Source organism: Lontra canadensis, unplaced genomic scaffold (assembly GCF_010015895.1).
Source record: "Lontra canadensis isolate GAN:19392208 unplaced genomic scaffold, GSC_riverotter_1.0 scaffold21, whole genome shotgun sequence".
NCBI lineage: Eukaryota > Metazoa > Chordata > Mammalia > Carnivora > Mustelidae > Lontra > Lontra canadensis.
Genome location: NW_022631015.1, coordinates 18,395,799 through 18,421,307, shown reverse-complemented (window position 1 = coordinate 18,421,307; position 25,509 = coordinate 18,395,799).

Here is a 25,509-nt window from a genome sequence, read left to right as displayed (position 1 = left end):
CTGTTACATCCAAGGGAAAGCCCATAAGGTTATCAGAAAATTTTCAAGCCAAAGGGAGTGGCATGATACATTCAAGGTGCTGAAAGGAGGAAAAAAATTCTACCTGGCAAGGTTATCATTCAGAACAGAGAGTCTCCCAGATAAAAGTTAAGGAATTCATCACCACTAAACCATTTTTACAATAAATTTTAAAAGAAATTATTGAACTAGAATGAAAAAGTCATAAGTAGAAGAAAGAATAATGAAAGGAAAAACATTTCACAGGTTAAAACAGATATATAATAAAGGTAGTAGATTAATCACTGGTACAGAGAGTATGGAGGTTAAAATACAAAACTAGTAGAATCAATTTTATCTACAAAAGTCAGTCAAGTAGGATGCCTGGGTCCCTGAATCCATTAAGTGTCCAAATCTCAGTTGTGATCCACAGCTCAGGTTGTGATCTCAGGGTAGAGACCCTGAGCCCCATGTCGGGCTCCACAGTTAGTGTGGAGTCTGCTTGAGATTCTTTCTCTTTCTTCCCTCTCCCTCTGCTCCTGCCTCTGCTCGTATTCTCTCTCAAATAAATAAATAAAAATAAATTCTTTTAAAAAATCAGTTAAGGAATACATATGATAAAAAGACATAAAATATGTTGTTGTATATATTTAAAATCGTAGAGGGAGTAAAAATTTAGTGCTTTCAGGATGTGTTCTATGTAAGTGACCATCAACTTAATATAGACTGCAATACACATAAAATATTATATATGAACCCAATGGTAACTGCAAATCAAAAGCCTGTAACAGATATCAAAAAGTAATTAAAATAATGAGAAAGTAATCCAATCAAAACAGTAAAGAAAGGCATAAAGGAAGCAAGAAGGAACAGAGAAGAGCTACACAAACACTGGTAAAGAATTAACAAAATGGCATTAAGAACATACCTTTTAGTAATTATCTTAAATGTAAACGGACTAAATACTCTCATCAAAATCAGAGGGAGACTCAATGGATGAAAAACAGCACCCATCTATATTCTGCCTATGAGAGATGGCTTTCAGACCTAAAGCACATCCAGACTGAAAGTAGAGGGATGGAAAAACATACCAAGCAAATAAAAGTGAAAAAAAGAAAAAGCTGGGGTAGCAGTACTTATATCAGGCATAACGGACTTTAAAACAAAGACTGCAGGGTGCCTGGGTGGCTCAGTTGGTTAAGCACCCGACTTGATTTCAGCTCAGGTCATGATCCCAGGGTGGAAGGGAAGGGAGTCTGCTGAAGATCCTCTATCTCCCTCTGCCTCTGCCCCTCCCCTCACTTGTGTGCATTCTAAAAATAAATAAATCTTTAAATCAATAAAACAAAGATGGTGATAAGAGATGCTACCACTTGTAACAAGGACACTACATAATCATAGAGAGAAAAATCCAACAAGAAGATATAACAATTGTAAATACTTATGCACCCAGTATGGGAGCACCCAAATACATCAAGCAACCATACTAACAGACAGAAAGTCAGTAACCAATAGTACTATAATGACAGGAATCTGTTTCCTAATTCCCCAGATTCCCAGGTGAGGTGGACCCTGGATGGAAGTCCAGAGAACCTGTTCTGGGAGAATTCCCAAGAGGGTTGAAGGACTGGGCTGCAGAGGCTGGGATGGGTCCCTGGGCCTGCAGACCAGTTGGAGACCTTTGCAGAGATCTGGTGTCTGAGGACGGTGAAGATGCAAGTCAGCTAAGAAGGAGATCGACTCTGGGTAAATGGAGAAATAGATCAGCAGCCACCAGGGCTGGCTAAGGATATCGGTGGGGGGCAAGGGGACAATGTGCTAGAGACAGACTCAAAAGACCTTGAAAGACCGGACTCTTCCGGTACTGTAACACACAGCCTTCAGCTCATGCCTGAGAAAGAGAAAGATGAGTGTCCTGCTTGAAGGCAGGCAGAGAGAGAGCAGATTTTCTTATTCAGCCTTTTTGTTCCAGTCAGGCATTTCGTGCACTGGATGAGGGCTACCCACACTGTGGAGGGCAATCTACTTTGCCCAGTCTACGTACAAACCCTAAATCTCATCCAAAAACACCCTCACAGACACACCCAGAATGTTTCACCAAACCTCTGGGCACCCTGCAGCCCAGTCAAGGTGGCACCTAAAATCACTTATCACAGGGAGCTATCAAGAAACAGAAGTTTCCTAAAAGAGATAAGAGTGTTGGCTAAAGGGACCGTTTACATGATCAGACTGGACTACATTCAATCAATATTGGACATTTAATTTTTTTTTCTTCTCACCCCACTAACTACTAAATGAGAGATGGAAGGGAATAGATGAAATCCAAGAAAAAAAAATTTACATTTTCTCAGCATCTTCAGTCACAGATAAAGACATACGGCGTATCGTCACACTATTGATGTTCTGTGGTCTGTTTTCTCCACACAAACATATATCATGGCTAGCTCTCTGGATTAATAATTATGGATCTCCCTAAAAGTCATTTTAAATATTTGCTTAGTATTTCATGGCCTATAAGTATCACAATTTGAATACCCAGACTCTTACTGATGGACATTGAGGTTGTTTCTAATTTTTCCTTTTACATAAAGAAAATGCTGTAATGAATGTCGACAAAGAAGATTTAAATACACACAGTTCACCCCCAAAAGCTTTCCGATTCCTAACAGGTTTTTTTTTTTTCTATATTACAGAGAAAAGTAATTTGTATTTAATCTTCATACAAGAGTATGGTAAAAAGAAAGAACAGGAATTTGACAAGCAGTTTGTAAATGGCTGTGGGGATGGGCTGTGCACGCCCAACCACTCGTCCCAGCCCAGCTAGGACTCTTCTGGCAAGATGATGGACCAGGAGATGGTGATCATTCATGCTGCTTAGAAAATTCTGTTCGCCTGCCACACACAGGGCTCCTGCTCTGTGCTGACCCTACCAGACTTCCATGGGCTCTCTCGGTGGCCGACGGGGAGGCAGAGAGGGGAAGCCTGTGCAGGAAACGTGCTTCTGCCTTCCCAGCGAGATGATGAGCCGCAGGAGGCAGGAGAAGCTGGAGACCACCTGAAGAATGGCCAGCAGTCCTATCTAAACCATCCAGAGCGCAGCCTGCCATGGGCGAGCTCTGTTTATCGAGAGCTGCCTCTTCTCGATTGCAGGCGACTGCGTGGCTTCAATTAGACTTTTTGACTGATGGCCAGTTTAATGAGCCTATTTACAGAGGGTCATTCAACATGGCAATTACACCTATAAATCTATTTGCAGCAGGACTCGAATAACCTTCTGCACATAGCCCTGTATAAAACTGCTGTCTGATTAATTAACATTAATTTCCCTGCCGTATGGAACCAGCTGCAGTTGGTGTGAACGCTTCCAGCTCCTCTCTGCAGGCCCTGTGCAAACGGCAGGGGTTCTCTGGGTGGGGGGAGCCCTTCCGGGGCTGGGGGGTGGGGAAGGCTGGTGGCCATGTAGTTGCTATTCCAAGGAAGTTCTGGGTTTTTCTTCCATCCCTCCGTGCTTTCTCTGGTCCGATTTGATTGATGTTTCAGGGCAGTGTCATATATAGGGGGCAAAATTCAATTAATTGGATATGAAATATTTATAACCCTGCTGTACGTGTCTATCAGAGAAGAGCCCTTAATAGATCTTCTCATTAGTATGAGCTGGTGACTCATTTTTCTGCTTTCACAGTCATTTGGAATTAAAATCCAATTAATCTAATATCCCTGTGAATGTTATTAAATTATTGGAAAAACTGCATTCAGGAGATAGGGTGAGGGGAAGAAGCTGGCCTCATGGGTACTCATTTCCTCTTTGCAAAACACACAATGCTGGGAGGACCAGCCCCCTTCCGCTGGGCTCTTTCAGCATTTGGGTTGTGTCTACATTTGGCAAATAAAGTGCAGGATTATGAATCAGGGGCCAATACGGATACTGCCAAAGCTCATACCACCACCATCACCGTCACTACCCACCCCCCAACAGAAACCAGGTTCTGAAAAACTGCCAACGCATTTGCAAGATTGTCATTAAGTGAAAAGGTAAGATTTTGCACTGTTTGAAGCAGTTCTAGAGGAGTCTCTTTAAGGCAGAAGCAGTATTGAGTATGAAGAGGAAATTGGAAGCTCCCAGGGTCTGTGCAGTTCTAGAATACTGTGATTTTATGAGTTCTTAATCTGGGTACCTTGTTAAAAAAAAATGCACAATAACAGTATGATTGCACAGGAATGGCAAATAGAACAAAAAGACAAAGTTTCCTCCTTGTATTTGGAAAAACAGGGACCGTCACTATCATTTACAAATCTCCACGTCACATGGCATTGTGTTTGTCCAGTGGTTTTGGGGGCCCTTGAAATTTTTGCATTTGGGGGGAAGGGGGAGAGGGAGAGATGTTGCAACAATGGGCAAGCAGAAACTTTACCAGCTCACTGATATTACGAAATTTTGGTGCATAATTTGGAGGTTGCAAACTCCAAACCTTAGTTATGGATGTGACAGGATCCTAGGCTTTTAAATTACCCCCTTCTAGCTCCATCCAATGTAGCGACTGGATAATTGATTTTCTACTAAATGCCAGGCACTGTGCCAGGGGTTACAGCACTGGGTATTACACTTATAAGCAGAGATGTTTCCCCAAAAGATGTGGTGATGAAAACTAATTGGCCCCTGACTTGAGAAGCTTCTCAATAGGGGAAAATAATTTGAAATGTGATGGGTTGAAAGTCTTTGCTACAGCAGCACAGCAAGGAGACCTGTCAGAGAGAGCTTCCTGGAGGTGGCGAGTGGCTGGATGTGCTCCCAACTCTTAATATATTTCTAGTGTCTTGTTGCTCTCCTACACTATAAATTGAGGGATAGGACTGTTTCTTACATTTTCTACTGCATCTCTTCTGAAGTAAGCCCTCGGCTAAAGAATACAGTCGACACTTGATAACATTTGTTGAAGGAAAGGTTACCTAGCATTTAATTTCTGAAACAAATACTTTTCCAAATATAATTTGTTCCATGGTTTTTCATTTCCTCTTTGTTCTTAGCTCTCAAAAATGGCTTCTCTGATTATAAATGTCGCTGGTGGGAGTATAAATTCATACAGCCTCTATAGAGGGCAATTTAGCCCCCTCTATTAAAATTTATGAATGCATTTACCCTTCTGACTCAACAATTGCATTTTGGGGACTTATTCATGGATAAATTATATGTATATAATTTCACATATGTATATATATGTATATACACATGTATGTGTGTATATATGTATATGTATATGTACACAAAATTACTCCTTGCATTAATGTTTTTGGTAGTAAAATTTTAGAAACAAACCAGATGTCTGCCATTAAGGGATTAAATAAATTATGGTACATCCATACAGCAAAATAGTATACAGTTATAAAAAAGAGAATGTTCTCTATGCACGGATATGAGTAAGTCCTTGAGATAAATTAAGTGAAAGTACAAAGTTTAGAACAGAATGTATTGTAAACCACCTTCTGTGTTAAAAGTGGGAGGAAAGAAATTTTCTGATTGTGCAGGCATAAAGATTTTGAGATGGGAACACATCCAGCCACTCACCACCTCCAGGAAGCTCTCTCTGACCAGGTCTCTCCAGGCAATGATGCGAGATTAGGCAGAGGTTAAAGAAGAGAAACATTCAACTATACTTCAATTTGGAAAAAAAAAGAAAGAGAGAGAGAGAAAGAAATTAAAAAAAAATTTTTTTGGGGGGGTGGTTACTTAAAAATAGTACTTAAAAGTTAACAGACCTTAAAGTTGACTTGTGGAATGTCTGGGTCTGTGAATTTTAATACATGAGATCATCATGAAACTACCACCACACTAAGACTACAGAATAGTTTTATTATCCTTCCAAATTCATTCTGTATTTACACCTTGAGCCCCCAACAACTGGCAACTACTAATCGGTTATCTACTGTCATAGTTCTGTCTTTCTGAGAATGTCTTATAAATGAAATATTGCACATAATCTTCTGAGATGGTCTTATTTTACTAGCACATAGTTTATCTGTTCACCTGTTGAAAGACATTTTGGTTATTTCAATTTTGGTGACTGTAAGTGAAGCTGCTATAAAAATTTACCTACGTGTTCGTGTAGGAACATGTTTTCATTTCTGTAGTGTTAGTACCCAGAAGTTGGGTTGCTGGGTCACGTGGCAAGTATATGTAGACATTCATGAGAGACTGCCAAACTCTCTTCCAAAGTGACTGTACTCTTTTCCATTCCCTGCAATAATATATAAGCATTCTAGTTGCTTTACATCCTCAACAGTACTTGGTATGGTCAGTATTTTAAATTTTAGCAGTTTTAATATTGTGGTTTTAATTTGAATTTTCCTAGTGGACTATGAGGGGCTTATTTGCCATTCTTAGGTCCTTTGCCATTCTTCTTTCTTATAGCCATGATGAAGTGTCTGTTTGTATTTTATTATCTCTATCTAGAGCTTTCAAACAATGTGAATGTATTACTTATTTGAGAATCACTTTTTAAAAATGGTTGCCTTATCCTCAAGGCCCCAAGGCCTATTTTCCTTTTCTGGAAGAGATTCTGGGCATGGTAATTAACTGCACAATGGCCCAGCTTGTTTCTGTTTTGAAAAGGAGAGTGATAATCTTTAATCCACTGACCCAGAGATACCTCTTGTTGCAAAGGGAAGTTACCAGATTACCTAGACTTCCCTTGGTCCCACAGGGGTTGGTCAAAAAGCTAAAACCAAGACAGAAACCTTAGGTTCTGAAAACACTGGTCAGGACAAAGACCCTATGAACTTCCCTGCTTCTGAGTGTGATGCCAAAACCTTTAGCAGAGGAATGGAGCTTCTGTCCAGATACAGGTAGTCACTGTTTTGTATATTTGTTTCTGGGTGTGAAATGCACACTTGGCGAGGTGCCTGGGTGGCTCAGTGGGTTAAAGCCTCTGCCTTCGGCTCAGGTCATGGTCTCGGGGTCCTGGGATCGAGCCCTGCATGGGGCTTTCTGTTCAGCGGGGAGCCTGCTTCCTCCTCTCTCCCTGCCTGCCTCTCTGACTACTTGTAATCTCTGTCTGTCAAATAAGTAAATAAAATCTTAAAAAAAATGCACACTTGGCAGAGGTTTAACTAAACAAACCAATCCAACAGTTCATGCTGGCACTAGAAATTTGGAATTAGTTTTGGGCAGTCCTGAGGACCCTCTCTGGAGCCATTCTTCCTCTCTTTTACTGGTGGGAGCATGGAGTCCTATTTGTCATAAGTCCACTTGGCGGGAAAATCTGTTACTAGCACTCAAATCAAGAGAAAATAAGCTTACAGCCTCCCAGTGGCCCATCACCTTAATTCAAATCAGACAAACATTTTGAACCCTTACTTGAGGCCTGGCCTCCCTAGAAATACCCAAATTGTCACTGGTCTCAAGAACTCATCTGAAGTAGCATTCATTAGAAGGAGTATCATGGGGATAGCCCAGGAGGTATAAAGAAAGTCTCCACTCTTATTGTATAGACGAGAAAGCAGAGACCCACAGAGGGTAGGCAATAATATGTGAGGGATCTGGAATTTAAACTCAGGTCTACCAGACTCTCAAGCCTGTGTTCTTTCTCATTCACCAGTGATATATTTTGTCATCAAGATTTTTGTGCTCATTCGTAAACTTACAATTTGATCTGCCATAGTCATGGGAAATTGAGACCTTCCATTTGAAGCTGCTAAAATATAGGATACCTAAAAAAGTATGGAAGTAAATAGCCTCATCCCCCTTAGAATAAATTTTAGTGAATTCCCAATATCTTTAAATTAAAAACCATAAGCCTATCACACTAAGGCTATAAATCAAACCAATCCTAAGTGGCTAAGCAGGTTCCCACAGACTATGTCCCAATGGCCAAGAAACAATGCCACCTCCCTCGTGGGCTCAACTAGGGGGAAAGGGTCAGCTTATGCTAAAAAGGTCAGGGTACTGCTAAATCCTTTATAGGAAGGATTTTCATCAACCATGTAAGCTGAAAGTTTAATAACCTGCAATGGACCTTACAACAAAGAGGCAGTAAGTCCTAGGTGCCTCTGAGGACTTAAACAGTTCACTAGTGAAGGTATGGCATAGACAAGTTTCAAGAGGTGTTTGAGGCTACACAGTGTCAGAAGACCCTGCCCTCCCCACCAGCAGCCCCAAGCTCGGTTTGCACACCTCCTCCCAGAGACAGGCAGCGTCCAAGAAGCAAAGAGTTTGCTCATTCCAGCCATGTCCTTCAGCTTCTGACATTTTGCACCACCCATTGATTAAATCTATTTCAAAGCACGCTAAAGCTAGAGTTTTGGGGTTTTGCTTTTTAAAGGAATTCTAGTAGCTTCGACATCACATCACGTTAACAGAGTCCACAGGTATTGTGGTTTATCCCAAAGATTCCTATCAGTAATAGTGAAGAACTGCATATTTATACAAATGAAATAAAGGAATAGGTGAGAAAGACATTGCAACGTACTGTCAGCATGCCGAATTTTCAGTGTCAGCCAAATTTGGAAGTCATCAAATCTGGTGAAAACCCCCTCTTCCCACCACAATCTTGATCACCACCAAATGACAACAAAGCCATTTGAGAGAGGCCAGCAGCAGAAGCTGGCCTGTACGTGGAATGAAGCGAAATTTGTCCCTCTTCATTTAACGGAATCACTATACCTCATATAAAGTCATTTTAGGCATTTCTAAAGAGTGAAATCATTTGAAGTCTATCCACACTTGGGCAGAAAAAAAAAGAACACAAAGTTCTCTCATTCTGTGGTCCATTTTGAGGGACATGATGCAAGGGTGTATCTCAGAGAATGACTACAAAGAATCGTACAGCCATTGTAAGGAAACATAACATAACATACACTTAAGTGGTCATTAAATCCATAACCAATATAAACTATCACTACTAAGGAGTTCCTCCTTCTGTTCGTGATTTCTCTTAATGATCTTTCATGTTTACAGTAGTGGTCACTTCAGTAGTTGCCAAAGTTGTGTGTGGTTTAGCTAGGTTTTACCATGTTTGTGCTCTTTTATGGAGAGTATCAGATCAAAAGGAGCTTCTCCCCTTAAGGAAAACAGCCATTTGGTGGGGGTAGACTTTGGACTGTGAGGACTGAGGGCTGTCCTTGGAGAAGGCAGGATGGCATAATCAGAGATCAATAATCTATCGCAAGCAAAAATAAATGTGATCTTTACACCTAGAAAACAGAGTTCTGTTTCTAAATCTGAACACACAGTGCGTTGGGTGCCTGGGGTTTACGGCAAAAGCTGAGGATGGGTTTAAAGCTAATTTGACAAACACAGCTCTCTTCTAAGCATGGTAGCTAAAATCTTGATAAAGTCTTCTGGTGTGTATTCCCATGATTTAATATAAATATCACTAATGTCTTTACCACCTTTGTGGTGGTGGACACTGTCCTTTATGATCACACTCAAAACCCTATCAAATGTGGAGAAAGGGGAACCCTCTTACACTGTTGGTGGGAATGCAAGTTGGTGCAGCCTCTTTGGTGAACAGTGTGGAGATTCCTCAAGAAATTAAAAATAGAGCTTCCCTATGACCCTGCAATTGCACTACTGGGTATTTACCCCAAAGATACAGATGTAGTGAAAAGAAGGGCCATCTGTACCCCAATGTTTATAGCAGCAATGACCATGGTCGCCAAACTGTGGAAAGAACCAAGATGCCCTTCAATGGACGAATGGATAAGGAAGATGTGGTCCATATACACTATGGAGTATGATGCCTCCATCAGAAAGGATGAATACCCAACTTTTGGAGCAACATGGACGGGACTGGAAGAGATTATGCTGAGTGAAATAAGTCAAGCAGAGACAGTCAATTATCATATGGTTTCACTTATTTGTGGAGCATAACAAATAGCATGGAGGACAAGGGGAGATGGAGAGGAGAAGGGAGTTGAGGGAAATTGGAAGGGGGGGTGAACCATGAGAGACTATGGACTCTGAAAAAAAATCTGAGGGTTTTGAAAGGGCAGGGGGTGGGAAGTTGGGGGGACCAGGTGGTGGGTATTGGAGAGGGCACAGATTGCATGGAACACTGGATGTGGTGCAAAAAACAATGAATACTGTTACACTGAAAATAAATTTAAAAAAATTAAAAAAAAAACAAAAACCCTATCAAAGGCTGTGGTGTCCCGTGGTGCATGGGCTTTTTAAACAGGGACCAGAGTGGGGCTTCGCTTTTCTGCACCTTTGCTCAGGCAGTAGAGAGGGTGGGATAAGCCCCCTCCTCCCCCAGAGGGCAGTTTGTTCCACTATCCATGCACTGGGGCTTGGATGGTGATCGGTCACCTCAATGCCGAGACCAGAACATCCTCTCTTAGAGGCATTGTTGGGAGACCTTCTCAAACCTCTGTGGCTGATACACTTTAAGAAGCGCTTTTCTCTGCCCCCACCCCCCAATGGAAGAGCTGGTATGAACTTAAACACCATTTTTTAAAAAATGTCAGCACTAGTAGAAACTTGTATTCTAAAGATTATTTGAGAGACCAAGGGTGCATGCACGCATGAGTGTGGGGAAGGGCAAAGGGAGAGGGAATCCTCAAGCAAACTCCCCACTGAGCATAGAACCTAATGTAGGGCCTGATCCCATGACCTTGAGATCATGACCCAAACCTACAGCCCAATGCTTAACCAACTGAGCCAACCAGGTACCCCAAACACCACTTTTATACCAGATATGAAGTCTTCAATAGAGGACCAATGTGTTCCAGGAGAAAAGGTATTAAGATGACAAGGTAACCCTTACTTAATATCATTTTAATCAACTGATGAGGGGATGTAGTGCCCCATGTGGTAGAAAAGGCGAGTTAGCTAACATAGCTTCGGAGCCATGTTGGAGAGGGTGGTGAGCTGGACTGTCTTCAGACCAGCCCTGAGGGGCCCCTCTGTGACAGCTTGCAGGGACCTCTGGTGCTTCTTGCTGAGGCCAGCAGGCAAGGGCTGCCTTTCTCCCAGCTTTGGAATCCTGGAACAGGTCCATTTTCCTCCTTTGCCAACACCTCCCCCTTCTCACCTTCTTCTCTGAAATAACCCGAACATTTCTGGGTGTCTACCCTGTGTTTCTGCTCCCAAAACCTGCCTTGGAAATCATCTGGCTCCAGCAATTTTTGCTTGGCTCTTCTGGTGAATATTCTCCACTGAAAAAGTGGTTTCCGCTCTGTCCCAGGCCTCCCACCTGCAACCAAGGCACGGCACAGAGAGAGAGAGCTGCCCTCCTCTGTAGCTCAACAATACCACAGAGCATTAGCCTGTGGTTGTAAAATGCTTCTGCTGATCTGCTTTTTAACGCTATTTATGAACCTTAATTGATATTATCATGGAGATTTAGATTAAAAAAATTACTTTCATGGTTCATTTGATAGAAAGATGAATAAAAAAGAAACTTCATTATCAATGCAACAGACCAGTCTATAAGCTATCAAAAATAGGGTCCCATCTAGTGTAAGTTTTTCTTTAGAACTTGCTCTTAAACATGATAATGTGTTTTTTCCATGTAATTAGATGTATTAGCGATCTATTGCCATGTAACAAGTTAGCTCGAAACTTATCAGCTTAAAAAACAAAACAAAACAACAACAAAAAAACCCACTTTCATTTGCTCACACAGTTTCGGAGGGTCAGAAGCACCCCTTGGCTTGGGGTTCCGGCTCGGGGTCTGCCATAAGGATACAGTGAAGATGCGAGCCAGGCTGCAGGCATCAGAAGGTTGACTGGGGCTGAAGATTTGCTCCCAGATGCACGAGACTTCAGATTGTTGCGTGCGGAATCTTCTGCACAGGATTGCTTGCAGACATGACAGCGGGCTACCCGCCAGGGTGACTGCCCTGAGACGGCCAAGCTGCATATCTTTTATAACCTCATCTCAGAAGGCATGGACCATTACTTCCGGCATATTCTTTGGATCACGTGGACCAGTTCCAGCAGAGTATGGGCAGGGACTGCACAAGGGTGGGAATACTGAAGGTGGGGAATCTTTGGCGGCCATCTTGGAGTCTGGCTACCACTGCGTGCTTGCGTGTGCGTGCATGCGCATGCGTACATGTATGGTTCAAAGCTCTCCCCTCCCTAGACACCGCAGTCCAGGTATCACCTCCTCTTAAATACCTCTCCTGAGCGCCCCCAGTCTACATTAGGTACCCCCCTTGAGTGTTCTCACAGCACCTCCTTCTCCTGCCAAATACTTTAACACACGGTCTTATAATTATGTGTTCATATAGCTTAGCTTTGCTTTCTCTCTGCTTCTTAAACACGGAGTCCGAGGTCCTGTTAATGGGTTTAGGGTAGCACCCCTTCCTACTACGTGGTTGATACCCCAGGGGAGCGCGCCTCAAGGACCCGCGCGGTCCATGAGAGCTGACGGAGGAAGACTTTATGCCCCGACTGCCACGACCCTCCTCATCCTCCTCACCGCCCCGCCGGTGCTGTGGTTGCTTATCCCCGCAGCAGGCTTCCACAGACGAGGGCTCTGCTGTGTGAGCCCTTCCAGATCCAGAGCGTGCCAGCCAGCGCGGCAATCGAGCTTTGTTTTCATTATGCAGGCTTCCTGGGAAGTTTCAAATTAATTTTAATCCTCTCCTCACTTTTAAGGCCTCTAAAAAGAGGTGGTGTTTCCACCTTCCTTGGTAAGCTGGGGCCTATCCCGTTCCCTAGGACGGCTTTCAGCCTGGCGAGGGCTGCGTGCCCCCTGCCTCCCCCGGGCCTCTCCATGCCAGGCCGGCTTCCAGACTTCCAAGCTGGGGGCGGGTCTCCACCTGGGCCCTGGGAAAGCACGCCTGGTGCCCAGCAGCCAGACCCACGGCCACCTGGGTCTGACGAACCTCCGCTTTCAAAACTCACCCCACAGCACAATAATTTCTCTTCTGCTTTCACCGTTGTTAAAAGTAGACAATATCAGGGTGCCTGGGTGGCTCAGTGGGTTAAAGCCTCTGCCTTCGGCTCAGGTCATGGTCCCGGGGTCCTAGGATCGAGCCCCGCATCGAGCTCTCTGCTCAGCGTGGAGCCTGCTTCCCATCCTCTCTGCTTACTTGTGAGCTCTCTCTCTGTGTCAAATAAATAAATAATCTTTCAAAAAAAAAAAAAGTAGACAATATGAAAATAATTATCCTACTGAACATAAAGGTTTTTTAACAGTTGGCTTTGGTCTGAGGTAGACTATGGCACTGAGAAACATGTAGAGACCACACAGAGGTCCACGTTCTTGCCTAGAACTACTTAGAGGTTCTTGGCAGACCCACTCAGGAAGAGGAATACAGATAAATGGAAGCTACTCAAATTCTATCTTGTGTATTTCATGTCTGCCACATTCCACGATCGGTGTCAAGCATTTTCATATACTTGGTCTCATCGGAACCTCAGTACAACCCTCTGCAGCAGACAGCATCACCCCCCATTTTGCAGAGGTTCCAAGTTTAAGCAGTTTGCTTGAGGTCACCGAGGTGGCACATGGGAGCATGGAGATCTGGTCCTTTGTCTTTTTTTTTTTTTTTTTTAACGACTTCATTTATCTGACAGAGAACACACACAAGCAGGGGGAGTAGCAGAGGGAGAAGCAGACTCCCCACCGAGCAGGAAGCCCGACCACGTGAGACTGGATTCCAGGACCCTGGGTCATGACCTGAGCCAAAGGCAGATGCTAAACTGACTGAGCCACCCAGCCGCTCCTGCCTTCTGATTTGAAAGCTCCCTCTCCCGTTACCATCCCAGCCCTCCCTTTCTCCAGCTTCTTTCAGCTGTCAGCCTGCAGGAACGTGTCGATGGACCGAGATTCATTTTCCCACTGTGGCTGAAGAGTTCAGCCACGTTAGCAGCTCTGGCCAGTGAGTGGAAGGAGATCTTGTGCCGACAGCAGCTGGGCCTTTAAAGGGAGAGGGGAGCAAAGCAGGCTGGTCACACCTTCAAAGCCAGACCCTGGGAAAGGCATTTTTAGGATCGGAGGTAAGCACAGCGATGGCACCATCCAGACACAAGGCCTGAGGAGGAGGAAGCAATCCTTCTCTAAACTCCCTTCCCTGTGGGAGCCATTACACTACCCCCACCTACGGGAACCCTATTTTGTATTTCTAATAATATTGTTTCCCCAACAATATTTCTAGTATTCACAGACTAGTGATAGTAGGCAGGGATAGAAGTCATACTGGCTGATGCTGCTACGTCTATGAACCGTGAGGTACCTCAGTTTCCCTAATTGACAGCCTTTTTTTTTTTTTTTTTAATTTTTTAAGAACAGAAGATCTGGTGGGCTGTCCAGGTAACCATTGCCAGATTCCCACTGTCAGACACACACATAAGAATCCTAGATTAATCTCAGGCTTGGGCCTCCCATGTGGCTGCTGAGCCATCAGGCTGGCTATGAAACGCCTTATTTTATTTTCTGCCGAACATCAGGCTGCAAATGAAAATACCTTTTCAACCCTAGTATTATTACCCCTATGGATGGCACCTTTAATGCACGCTATTCATTGTTATAATGGCCGCACCTGTGTAGCACGCGCACATTGGAACTGCAGCAGCTGTGGACCGTAATTGCTAAACATTATTTTCTGTGTCTGCCTGAAAGCTTTTGTGCGCGCGCACGTGTGTGTGTGTGTGTGTGTGTGTGTGTGTATCTATGTCCGTGTGTTTGTTTCATCTGTAATGACTCTGGTCCAAAGAGTGTCTCTCGCTCTCTCTTTTTTTTAATCAACACAAGCCTGAATGTAAATACATTTCTTTCTAAATACAGGTTTCAGAGAAAGTCAAGTTCACACACACCCCCTCCCCCAACAAACCCACACACTCAGTAATGAGACTTTAGAGAGCTACTTCGGAGCGTGTGGTCTGTGGAAATGCTCACGCAATGGCTGCTGCTGGGAGCAGTGGTCTTTATGCGCGTTGGCACACAGGCTGTGCCGTGATTAATGCATTTTTTTCCTTGATATTCAGCCCCTGGGTGTCTGCAGGACAGTGAATCAATTTAGCACTTGCGGGTCCAGATAATCAGCAGCACCAAAGACGTTTCTGCACCAGGGACTTCCCAATTCAAAAACAAGGATATTTCTAAAAAGAACAATTTTTTTCCTTCTCTTTCCCGCTTTTCGTTCTCTTTGTGCTTTTCTGAGCAGTCATTCAAACCCCCCGTGCCAGGCCGCATCCCCCGGAAGGCTGCTAGTTGGCCTTTGAGGTTGTGTGCTTTTCAAGTCAGCATCGCAGCTAGTAATTTGAGATTGATAAGGAGGCCGATGCGCTAAGCAGCACCCCCACCCCCGTACCCCACCCCACCCCCCACTCCCTGCGCACCATCCTGCCATTCTCCAGGGAATCTGTTGGGACACACCATCTGAGCACTGGCCTCACAGGTGATATTTGATGTAGTTATCTCAGCGAGTGTCTGGCGGCCAACAAAAAGAACGGCCTGCACTTGGCCAAAGAAACTTGCCTCCCCTCCTTCCCGTGCACTTACCTCCTTCACAGAGATGCTGGGAAACTTGCTGTTGCCTCCAGCCAGGGGACGAGCATAGAGGAAATTAGAGTGGCCTTCTGGCACAGAGCTGCCACTTTGGGATGGGGCGACAGGGCTCCTGGCGGCCTCCCCACCTCCTCTCCACCCGGGGTTAGGGAAGCAGAGGGCCATCCACCCGCCGCTCCAGGGATGCGGGGCAGGGAGTGAGCACCGGCCCCAGCACACGTTCCCACCTGGTATAAATACGCGCGCTTTTCTGCAGGTGCGCAGGGCTGCCAATCACCACGGACCGTGGCCTGATAGACCCGAGTAGAGTTCTCAGAAGGCTGGCGCTGCCTTCCCTGCTGGGTTCTGAATGAGGGAGGACAGGGACCTACAGATGGAGAGGATGGAGAGGAGCAGGTATGCGGGTCCTCAATCTTGCGCTCATTCAGCGGAGAAATAAATGTCCTAGACTTGCGCACTTCACATTAGAGACCTCCACACCACGAAGACTACTTCCAGCTCTTTGGTGCGGTGGTGCGTTCTCACTCGGTGCGCTGGTTCCTTTGCTCTTCCCTTTTCTTCAAGGGGCCAAATACACAGGTGCTCAAATAAACAAGCCCGCCGTAATCGCCTTATTTATTGTAAATATGTTTGCTAGTCAGATTGTCCAATGCAGGGGGCCCCCTTAAAAGGGTAAAGGGGACATAAATATTTTACAACTGATCAGGATGGGGCTACTGGCATTTCAGTTTTTGGATGCTCAGAATGTTGCCGATGACTTCAAAAGAGTAAAATATATTTAAAAAAAATCAAGTTCAAGACCATTCAGCTGGCAGACTTGAACTCATTTTTGAAAGATAAAAAGCATTAATTAAAAAATGCATTAATAAAAGAAAATCTGGATGAGAATCTATCTACCCCTCTCCAAACCCTGTAAGAGTTAAGAAGTCTGGAAACAAGATTAAAAAAAAAAAAATCTGGTAAACTTTGTCAGTGTGATTGATAGTTCTGCCTTTGAAGAATCTGCTTAATTGGTGAAATGGGCTTTCTGTTCTATTATGCATGTGATTAGTGTTTTTATAGGGACTTCTTCTTCTTCTTCCTTTTTTTTTTTTTTTTGGATACTAATGTTGTGAAGGCATAATGACAGAAAAGAAAGAAAGCCAAAGCAAAATACTTTACTAACCCAGTAAACGCTGTTATAAACAGGCTGATGTCAAGGTTGTGATGACTGCTTATTGCTCTTTTGTCCAGAAGGTGGCAACGTTTCCTCAAGAATTCGTAAGAAAACTGTAGCTTCAGAAAATGACAATTTATCTCCTGACGTCGCGTTTTGTTCTCTTTTCAAAAGCACAGCACAAAACGCAGGGTTTCTCACACCCTTACTCCCTGCTTATTCTCACCAGATTAAAGGGAAGAACATTGTCTCTTTCTCTCTCTCTCTCTCCTCTCTGGAGAGCAGTTTTAAATTGTCAAGATTTTCAGGCTGGAGTGAGTTGCTGCTGAAATAAAATTATGTAGCTCACAATTTAGGTGATTAGTCTTCTACTCCGTCCCATGCACCAGAAAAGGGGTGTTTTTTGTTTTTGTTTTTTTTTTTTTTTTTTTTTTGGAGAGTGTGTCTGCTGAAGAGCCACTTACCTTCATAGCAGTTAAGTGCTCGCTCACAACCATGAACATTTAAAACCCCAGTAACCTCAAGATCATTCTTTGCAGTAATCCCTCTGTGCTCCATTGGACTGTTGGTGTGTCTCTACATTTTTGTTCTGTGGTAGAGATTCAGGAGCGAGACAAAAAGGAGGGACGACACTTGTTTGAGCTGAGGTAGGAAAATCAAACAATGGATGAGGGGTCCAGGCACAAACATTTGAAATCCTGCCTGCAGCCCAACGTGCCACGGGCAAGTTGGGGGACACTCTTCCAGGAACTGGAGATGTTGATGTGTTCTTCTCCATCCCACCCTGCCCCCACCTGTCTCCACCCTCTCAACATACCCCCTCCACCTCCTCCATTCTTCTTCAATATATGTTCATTTTTGGAAGCCACAGTAATCATAAATACACCCATCCCCATGCACAAATGGGTCTAGTTAGGATAATTTTCAAAGTTGTTATGACTTTGCTCCAGAGCAGCAATATCTATGTGTGATCTACTTTTTTTCTGATTCGAATGGAAAGTTGGAGTTAATATGATTTGGCTATGGGAATTGCTCCAAAGGATAATGACAACGAAACAATAAGATGAACATTTAAAAAAGGTATTTGGAGCGCTACCTGCTGTTGTGTAACCTCGTGACCTCACCCTTTATGTTGGAAGGAGGGACACTATGGCCATGCCCAGGACATATCATACTTGCAGTCTTATTGTTCCCAGTCTCTCCCCCCACCCGCACAGGAGTTTCCCGTAGGATGTATAGATAGGCAGTACAGCTCCTTGCCTCTGACTCAAGAATTCCCACCACAACCCATAATTCCCTTGGCCAGAGAATAGGAAGTGGCTTCTCAGACCTGTTCTGAGGGCTTCGTCTGTGCCTCCTCTGGATATGGGAGCCTTCATTCTTCCTCCTCCCGCGCCCTACGTGGCCCCCTTTCTCCTGGACCTTGGGAGAAGTGCTCATTCTGAGGGTGTTTTCTCCCTTCGTCCCCTTGCCACAAGGACCCCAAGTTCTCCTTTCCTCTCCGTGGCCCTGTCTTACCGCGTGGCCATTTATTCCTTTCCCGTTTCATCCCTGGATGGATGGGGAGAGTTCTGATCTGCCCCAGAGTATGTAGGGAAATGCCCCAGACATGGCATGAAGGAGGAGGAGGAGAAGAAAGGTCCGTGCATCTATGCTCATCAACGGGAGAACGTGCAAAACATAGATCTCTTTGGATTACACATAAGCATATAATATACTATAGAACAATACAAAATACTATTTTTATTTTTAAGTGAATGAAAAGAATGGAATTTTATGTTCTTGAAAGCAGTAACATTGACTCTTCCCAAGGTGCAGAATCTTCCAGTTATACGTGTAGCCGATTTAGACGTTTCCTGAAGTTCCTTACCCAAGTTGCGAATTTGCTCCTGCTACTCACCTCTGCCCAAAGAAAATAAAAAACGTCTTTCTTGTTCTTGTCTATCACAAGCCCTAGTCTACTGGATAGTGCAGGGAGGGCAGGGGACCCTGCCTTTTAGTAAAATTCCATTAACCGAGTCTGATGGATAGGTGAGCCTCTGCCTCTTTGGGTCTCTCAGATTTCCCATCGGTGATTCTGCTCCCCCTCCAGATGGCATATGCTCTCTTGGAAGTGAGGTCATCTCTATCCCTACTATTGTCCAAGATAGAGGGCTGGCTTTCCTGTCTTCTGGTTTGGTTGGTGACCCCGGAGGCATGGGTGCTTGCATCCATCTTTTGGGGGGCTGGTGTACTTGTGTCTACGACTGGTTTGGGCCATTTGCCCCTTCTCTTCAAGTCCCCACTTGAGAGCTTTATCACCCTAACCCACATGTGCTGGTCTCCCTTGCATTCTTGCATGAGGCATAAAGTTCATCTCGAGTCCCCATGCACACCCACAGGAAGGGGGATGTCAGGGGACCCATCGTATCATTTCCACATATGGCATTATTCATTCCTCAGGGCCAAGGGGAAGGTTGGCTGCCTCTCCCTCCTACACCCTGGGAATGTGCCACTAGCCCAGAGTTTGCTGGATCTCCCAGACCTTTCTGGATATTTCATAAGCTTTACCTTACCCTGAGGACAAGGAGTAGGCCATGAGAATCTTGATGTTGGAACTCGATTTCTTGGCCTCTCTCGGCTCTTCTCATGATCCCCTCCTAGAAAAGGCAACTTCTACATTTTTCTTCGAGTCTCAGAATCTGTCATCTATGTGTCTTCCTCTATGACATATCCTTTCTTTGTTAGGGCAAAAAGTGTAATAGGCTAAAGGGTCATAAGCAAAAGGCGAATTCTTTATTTAAAGATTTTATTTATTTATTTATTTAATTTTTAAAGATTTTATTTCTTTATATATTTGTTTATTTAATTTATTTATTTGACTTGAATACAAGCAGAGGGAGTGGGAGAGGGAGAAGCAGGGAGCCTGATGCGGGGCTCGATCCCACAATCCTGGGATCATGACCTGAGCTGAAGGCAGATGCTTAATGACTGAGCCACCCAGGTGCCCCTCAGAAGGCGAATTTTATCTGCATTATGGGAGAGAAAAAAATCTTAAGATCTGAGCCCTTAGGCTTGGCTCCTGATATACTAAAGGAATTGAGAAAACGTGCTTTCTTTCTCTCCCCTCTCTAGCAAGTCCGTTTTCAACCGATTGTGTTTCTCAGTTTTGAATGCCAAAAGCTGAATACAAACACTTCATTTCTCTTTGAATTTCTGTTTGAATTATCCCTAATGCTTTTTACCCTACCCCTTCCCTTCAATAAATACTTCCAAATGAGAGAAGGTGTATGTACAGAAACACAGAGGAGAGAAGCACATTAATATTTATTGTCCCCTTCATACTAATCTCACTCATGCTTGTAAAAGAGCCCAACCCCCTGCCCCAAGCTCTGGGCAGAGGAAAGGCTGCTACTCCCTTCTGGTGGACTCAGGGGGGCCAACACCTCAGCTCCTTCTTCGGGGCTGGATGGCATCGAAGGGCAAAATGTAAGTGTGGGTTCCGGTTTGTTGATTCTTAAAGTTGCTGCCTGCTTTGTTTTAAGTTCCTTACCAGTGGGGTCCTAGAAATCATTTCTATCCAGTAAATTAATACATAGTTTACGCGTGCGTCTAAAGGAGCCCCATTTCTACCCATGCGATCTGCAGCTTCCTGCTCAGCAACAGGAAATGTGTGAATGAATGCCTGAAGGAATGAAACCCAGCTCCCTAAGCTCTTATCCATTTGTCCTGGCATTTCGGAAACTGATTTTGGGCGTCCTGCTGTGGACGAGATGTTCTGAAGAAACACCTACTACTCTAGTCCTCCTTCCCTCTCGGCAGATTGCAGGGGTGGCCGTCCGAGTCCCACCAGCTCACGGAAACGTCCAGGGCTCATGGCCTGACAGCCTCCTCCTGGCGCTCTGTGGAGGAGTTGGACCAGGGAAAACACTTTCACCACAAGAAATCCTCGAAGCCCCTAAGTGAAGTCTCATGTAAAATTTCTGCCCCACAAGCCTAGATTGTCTGTGGCATACGGAACAAGGACTCCAAGACAGACTGACTTAGGATCATGTCTGATCTTTTACCAGCAGCCAAGCTGTTCCGACTGAGGTCGCAGTTTAGTTCATTCCCGTTGGTTAGGGGGAGATTATAAACTGGAATTTCAATGGCGTGTGTGAGGCTCAGCCTTAGTCAATATTTACTCATAATGATAGTTCTCATCAAGGCATAAGGACTTAGATAGCTATGAAATGATTATACATCACAACCCATCTATAAACAGGATTTTAATTATCATCAGCAGCAGCGACAACAAACATTTATTGAGGAGCTACCCTGTGCTGTAATTGAATTAATGAATTTGTTAATCGTTGCTTCCTGTTCCCATAAGCATTTGCTTAAGTTCAATCTCAGGCAAATCACATCGGCACCAGACTGACATACTTTGTCATTTAAGAAGATTAACTGTTTCCTTATCGTAGTAAGAGGTTTTTAATTGTTTTGGAAAAGCACAGAGTGCCACGATTTTTTCAGGAATACCAGATCGACAGGGCAGAGTCAGAAGTCTTGGTCTGCATTGGCGAATGGCAGTCGGATGTGGACTCTTCCAGAACCTCCCCCAGCAGGGTCCCAGGATACGGAGACCCCAGTTTCCTGGCAGAGTCTCTGAGTGACACATGTGTTTGCCTCACCTGTCCTCTTGATCCAGGGCCTTGGGGTCTCCCCTTGCCTTTGGTCCCGACATGCCTGTTGCAAGGTTCTGCACAGCCCCAGGGAAATGTGATTTCTTCTGGCTCCAGGCCTGCCCTGGACATTAACCCATGTTCTGTGGCGGGGCTTCCGTCTTCCTTCTCAGAGCCCCCTGCTGGCAGGGATCTGATCATCCCTCTGGCCCTTGCAAATATCCAGTCGGGTTTTAGGCTCCAAGCTGGATGGCTTGTGTTTGCAGATTCCTGCCGTGCTTTTTGCATTATGACTCTTTGATTTCATCTTCCCTCTTCCATTCAATCCCCTCCCACTCCAACCATGTGAACCTCTCCCCAGAATCACTGGAGGGATGGGTGGGAAGGCACACAGGGGCGCTGCCCTGAAACACCCATGATTGTTTCTCAGTTCTCACACTTGCCCGTGCCCCTGGAGTTGCGACCTTTAACTGTGGCTCCTATCACTTCTCCATCAGGAACACTCCATCCTACCCGGTTCCCAGGCCAAAAAGTCAAGGGCAATGCTTACCACCTGCTTGCTTGTGGGACGCAATGGCCCAGGATTAATTTTCTGTGATTTCAGTTTTACTTTCTTTTTTCAGATCACTTCCACCCTCCCCAAAATTTTCTAAGAGAAATTCGGGGTTTGCCCTCTCTTGCCTCAGAAGCAGAAGCTCTATCTGATTTTTGTAAATGGCTGCACTCCGACAAGATGAGATATTCCCAGAGAAGGAAGGGAGAGCCCGAGTGCTTTTGAGAGTGTTGAGAGGGGAGATGAGAGGTCCTCCACCCTGGGCTGGGAGCAGGTGGGAGGCTGATGAGTTTCAGTAGTAGTGGGGAGCACATACCCCCAGGGGCAGCTGCCAAAGCAAGGGGAACCCTTCAGAAGGGACGTCTGCCTGGAACACTCATTAGGAAACATAGGGCTTTCAGTTCATCAAAGATTTTCTGAGTCTCATGAGTGGGGGAGAAGCAAGGGAGCTGCCATATCCCAAAAGGCTGGGACCATGGAGACCCCACTCTATTCTGTAACCCCCAATGTCTCACGGCTAGTGGGGCCTCATGGAGGTTCTGTGCTATTTAAGATCCAGTGACTTTTGTGTGGCCCAAGATTGGAGAACTTCCATGATAACCGAATTCCACTTTTCTAGTCATCATGGGGTTGGAGCTTAGAATTTGACTTAGGTTGACTCAAAGAAAAATGAGGAAATGTAATATTACTTGTGCTCTCTGTCCTGGGGATTGATTATGGGGCTACACTCTGTCCAGTCTTTGGATCTCTCAGGAGGGCCTGTCAGAAAGAAAACCACTGCCATTCCACCTTGATGGGTTTGATTTCCTACCATGAGCAATGCCCAGCAGAGCACCTCAGGGGACCCTCTCAGCATCAGAATGAGCAAATACTCAGAACCTGCAACTCTAGATCCTCATTGTAGAAGAACTCCCAATTGTGATGCAAATCTAGGTTCAAAGAAAGAAGCAGGTTGAACTTGTTGTGATAGGTTGGCTTAGTGGTTTAGCAGCTGGTGAACAGAAAAGTAGGACATACAGAGGGCAAGAAGCAGACCAAGTGGGTGAACAATGGTTTGGGTTGTGAAATCAAGTGAGACTTGCTATTTGATCGTCTGGTTTGGGAGTGCACCTTGAGTCTTCATTCATTAGGACCTACTGATAATTATGCTGCACTGTAATGGCTGCCCACGTTGCCCTGAACTACACGGAAATTGCTAGAACAAGCATTGGGTTTTTGTCTCACCTTAAACTGTCAGTGTTAATCTGGGAACATAAACACAATGGAGGTCCCTCTCTGTGTTCTTTCTGGAGGTTTTCTGCACGTAATAGATGATTGTCACTCAAAGTCCAGGGGGTCTGGAGACCTTTCCTTTGGGAGTCTTTAATAGTGTAGCACGAATGGGGAAATCCTACTGGCCACAGTGAGAATTTATAAATTCCCATCCACTTCTTTCTTCACTAAGAAAACTTAGGAGCTAAGATATGATGGAGAATAGCCCATATGTTCTATGTTACATACATTTAAGCAATGTACCTTCCTCTGTCTTATTTACCCTGTCAAGAGGGTACAGACTTCACTAACCACCATCTCCCCCCTCAATTCCCAGTAATCCCAATGATCAAACTTATATAACAATTAATAATAATTTAAATAATAGAGCAACATAATAATAATAAATACACCTCCTCCCTGGTGATCAACTAACCATATTTGCATAGTTGATCTTTCCCCCCCTTTTTACTAATTAGTCTTTTCACAAATGAAAGACACAAATGTCTTTTTCTTCTTCTACAGTGCTTCGACCCTGTGAATTAATGAGCCACAGTCTAGCAAATGAAACAAACAAACAAGACTAACAAAACACTACTCTACATGCAGAAAAGACAAGTGGTGCCATCTGAGGGTAGGGGAAAGACACTGTTAGGAATTAAGTGGTCTGTATGTGTCAGGCATTTCATATATGGATTTCATTTAATCTTAACAACTTTACAAGACAGGCAGGAGTAAAGCCATTGTACAGATCAAGAAATGGTCCTAGGGAGGTTAGAACATGGTCTAGGGACTCACACAAGCAGTTCTCTGGGACTGGAATTGAAACACGGGTCTACTGGAAGCTAGAGTGCACACTCGTGTACTCTACACACTGTCTCATAGCCTTAGCAATTAAACAGAGAGCAGAGTCATTGCAGAAAGAGAGGGGTTGAGAAATCTAGAACTACAGAGTTTAATAGAATTGGTAAAGAAATGGGACCTACGAAGTAACTGGCCAATTATTTGATGATGATATGAGACTGAGATCTGACAGCTCATCCCAGAGCCTGATCTAAATTGTTGGGTTTGGATTAAAGTGTTTGAGAAAGTCACAAGAGGGCTAAAGGATAATCATCTTCATTGCCTTATTTAAGTCATAAAAAAGATTAACGTGTACTAAGCTGAACTGAAATTACAGGGGCAAAGTTAACAAGAAGTAATTTTGCTTTTGACAGATTCCCTTCCTTATTTCTCCACTTGCTCCAGATGGAGGATAATGTAAACTTTATATCATAGGAATAAATGCCTATTGATTGATTAAACATTGATGATGGCATTCTGTCTCCATCTGTACAGGAAAGTGGCTGTTTTCAAAGTTAACCCTTTTATGGGTCCGACACATGCTATCAAGATGCATCCTGAATTTTGGAAGCCAGACTGCCCACAGCTGTGCAATTATGTAAACTAGGCTATTTTCCAGACATCATTTGCATGCAATGGTAAAAAGCTACTTTTGTAGTTTAGTTTAGATACAACACACACTGGAATGTTGCTATTGACTTCCTTTCTTCGGGAGTGTGGGATGCTTCCTAATGATTTGGGACTTTTCTTTTACTTCACAATCAACACGTTTTTCCTGACTGCAAGTTCACCAGTAAGGAGTTCCCCATATAGTTGAAATAAATACCTTTCACTTAAGGTTTTTATTTCTTATCTTAGCGGTCTTTTTTGGCCTGATGAGAAACACATGTATCTTCCCCCTTGCGGTCGGCGCAGAAATGAAATGAGGGATGTGTATCCATATTGTTGGATACTTTTAAAATCTCAATAGAAATGCTTCTGGAATGCAAAACCCTTCCTTTGGTTGATGATTCAAGAGCATGAGAATTGCTATCATTCTGCCCTGTGCTCTGTCCTTGACAGGGACCCCAGGATTGAAGTGGTGGGGAGGGCTGGATCTGCGGGCTATCAATCTCAAAGGACGAGTGATGTGATTCAAAATAGTCATTCTATTGTCACTGTCATTCAGGCACAACTTATTGAATGGCTACCATGAGCAAGGCCTCATTGTGCCTTGTGGAGGACACACAAGGATAGGACATGCAACCACTGCCTTCAGGATTTAGTAAGGAAAATAAAACATGCATACATAGACCTACAGATGAGGGAGCCAATAGCAATCTCTGTGAGAGGGGTAAAATTGAAGTGGGGGAGGGGCTTTCAGACAACAGATATTTAATATAAAACCATATATTATGAATGCCTTGCACATTAATTTGTCTAAATCCTTCTTGAATCTTTTCTTCAATGCCTCTCTCCTAAACTGGGACTCCCTTTCATGGACACATGACCCACCAGATGACATGTCCTAAATTACTCGTCCTGAAAAGAAAAAGTTTCAACTTCTATCCCCCTGACTCTTGTGATGAAGCTCTTTAGTAACATCTAATATATGCAAGAGGTGGAGGG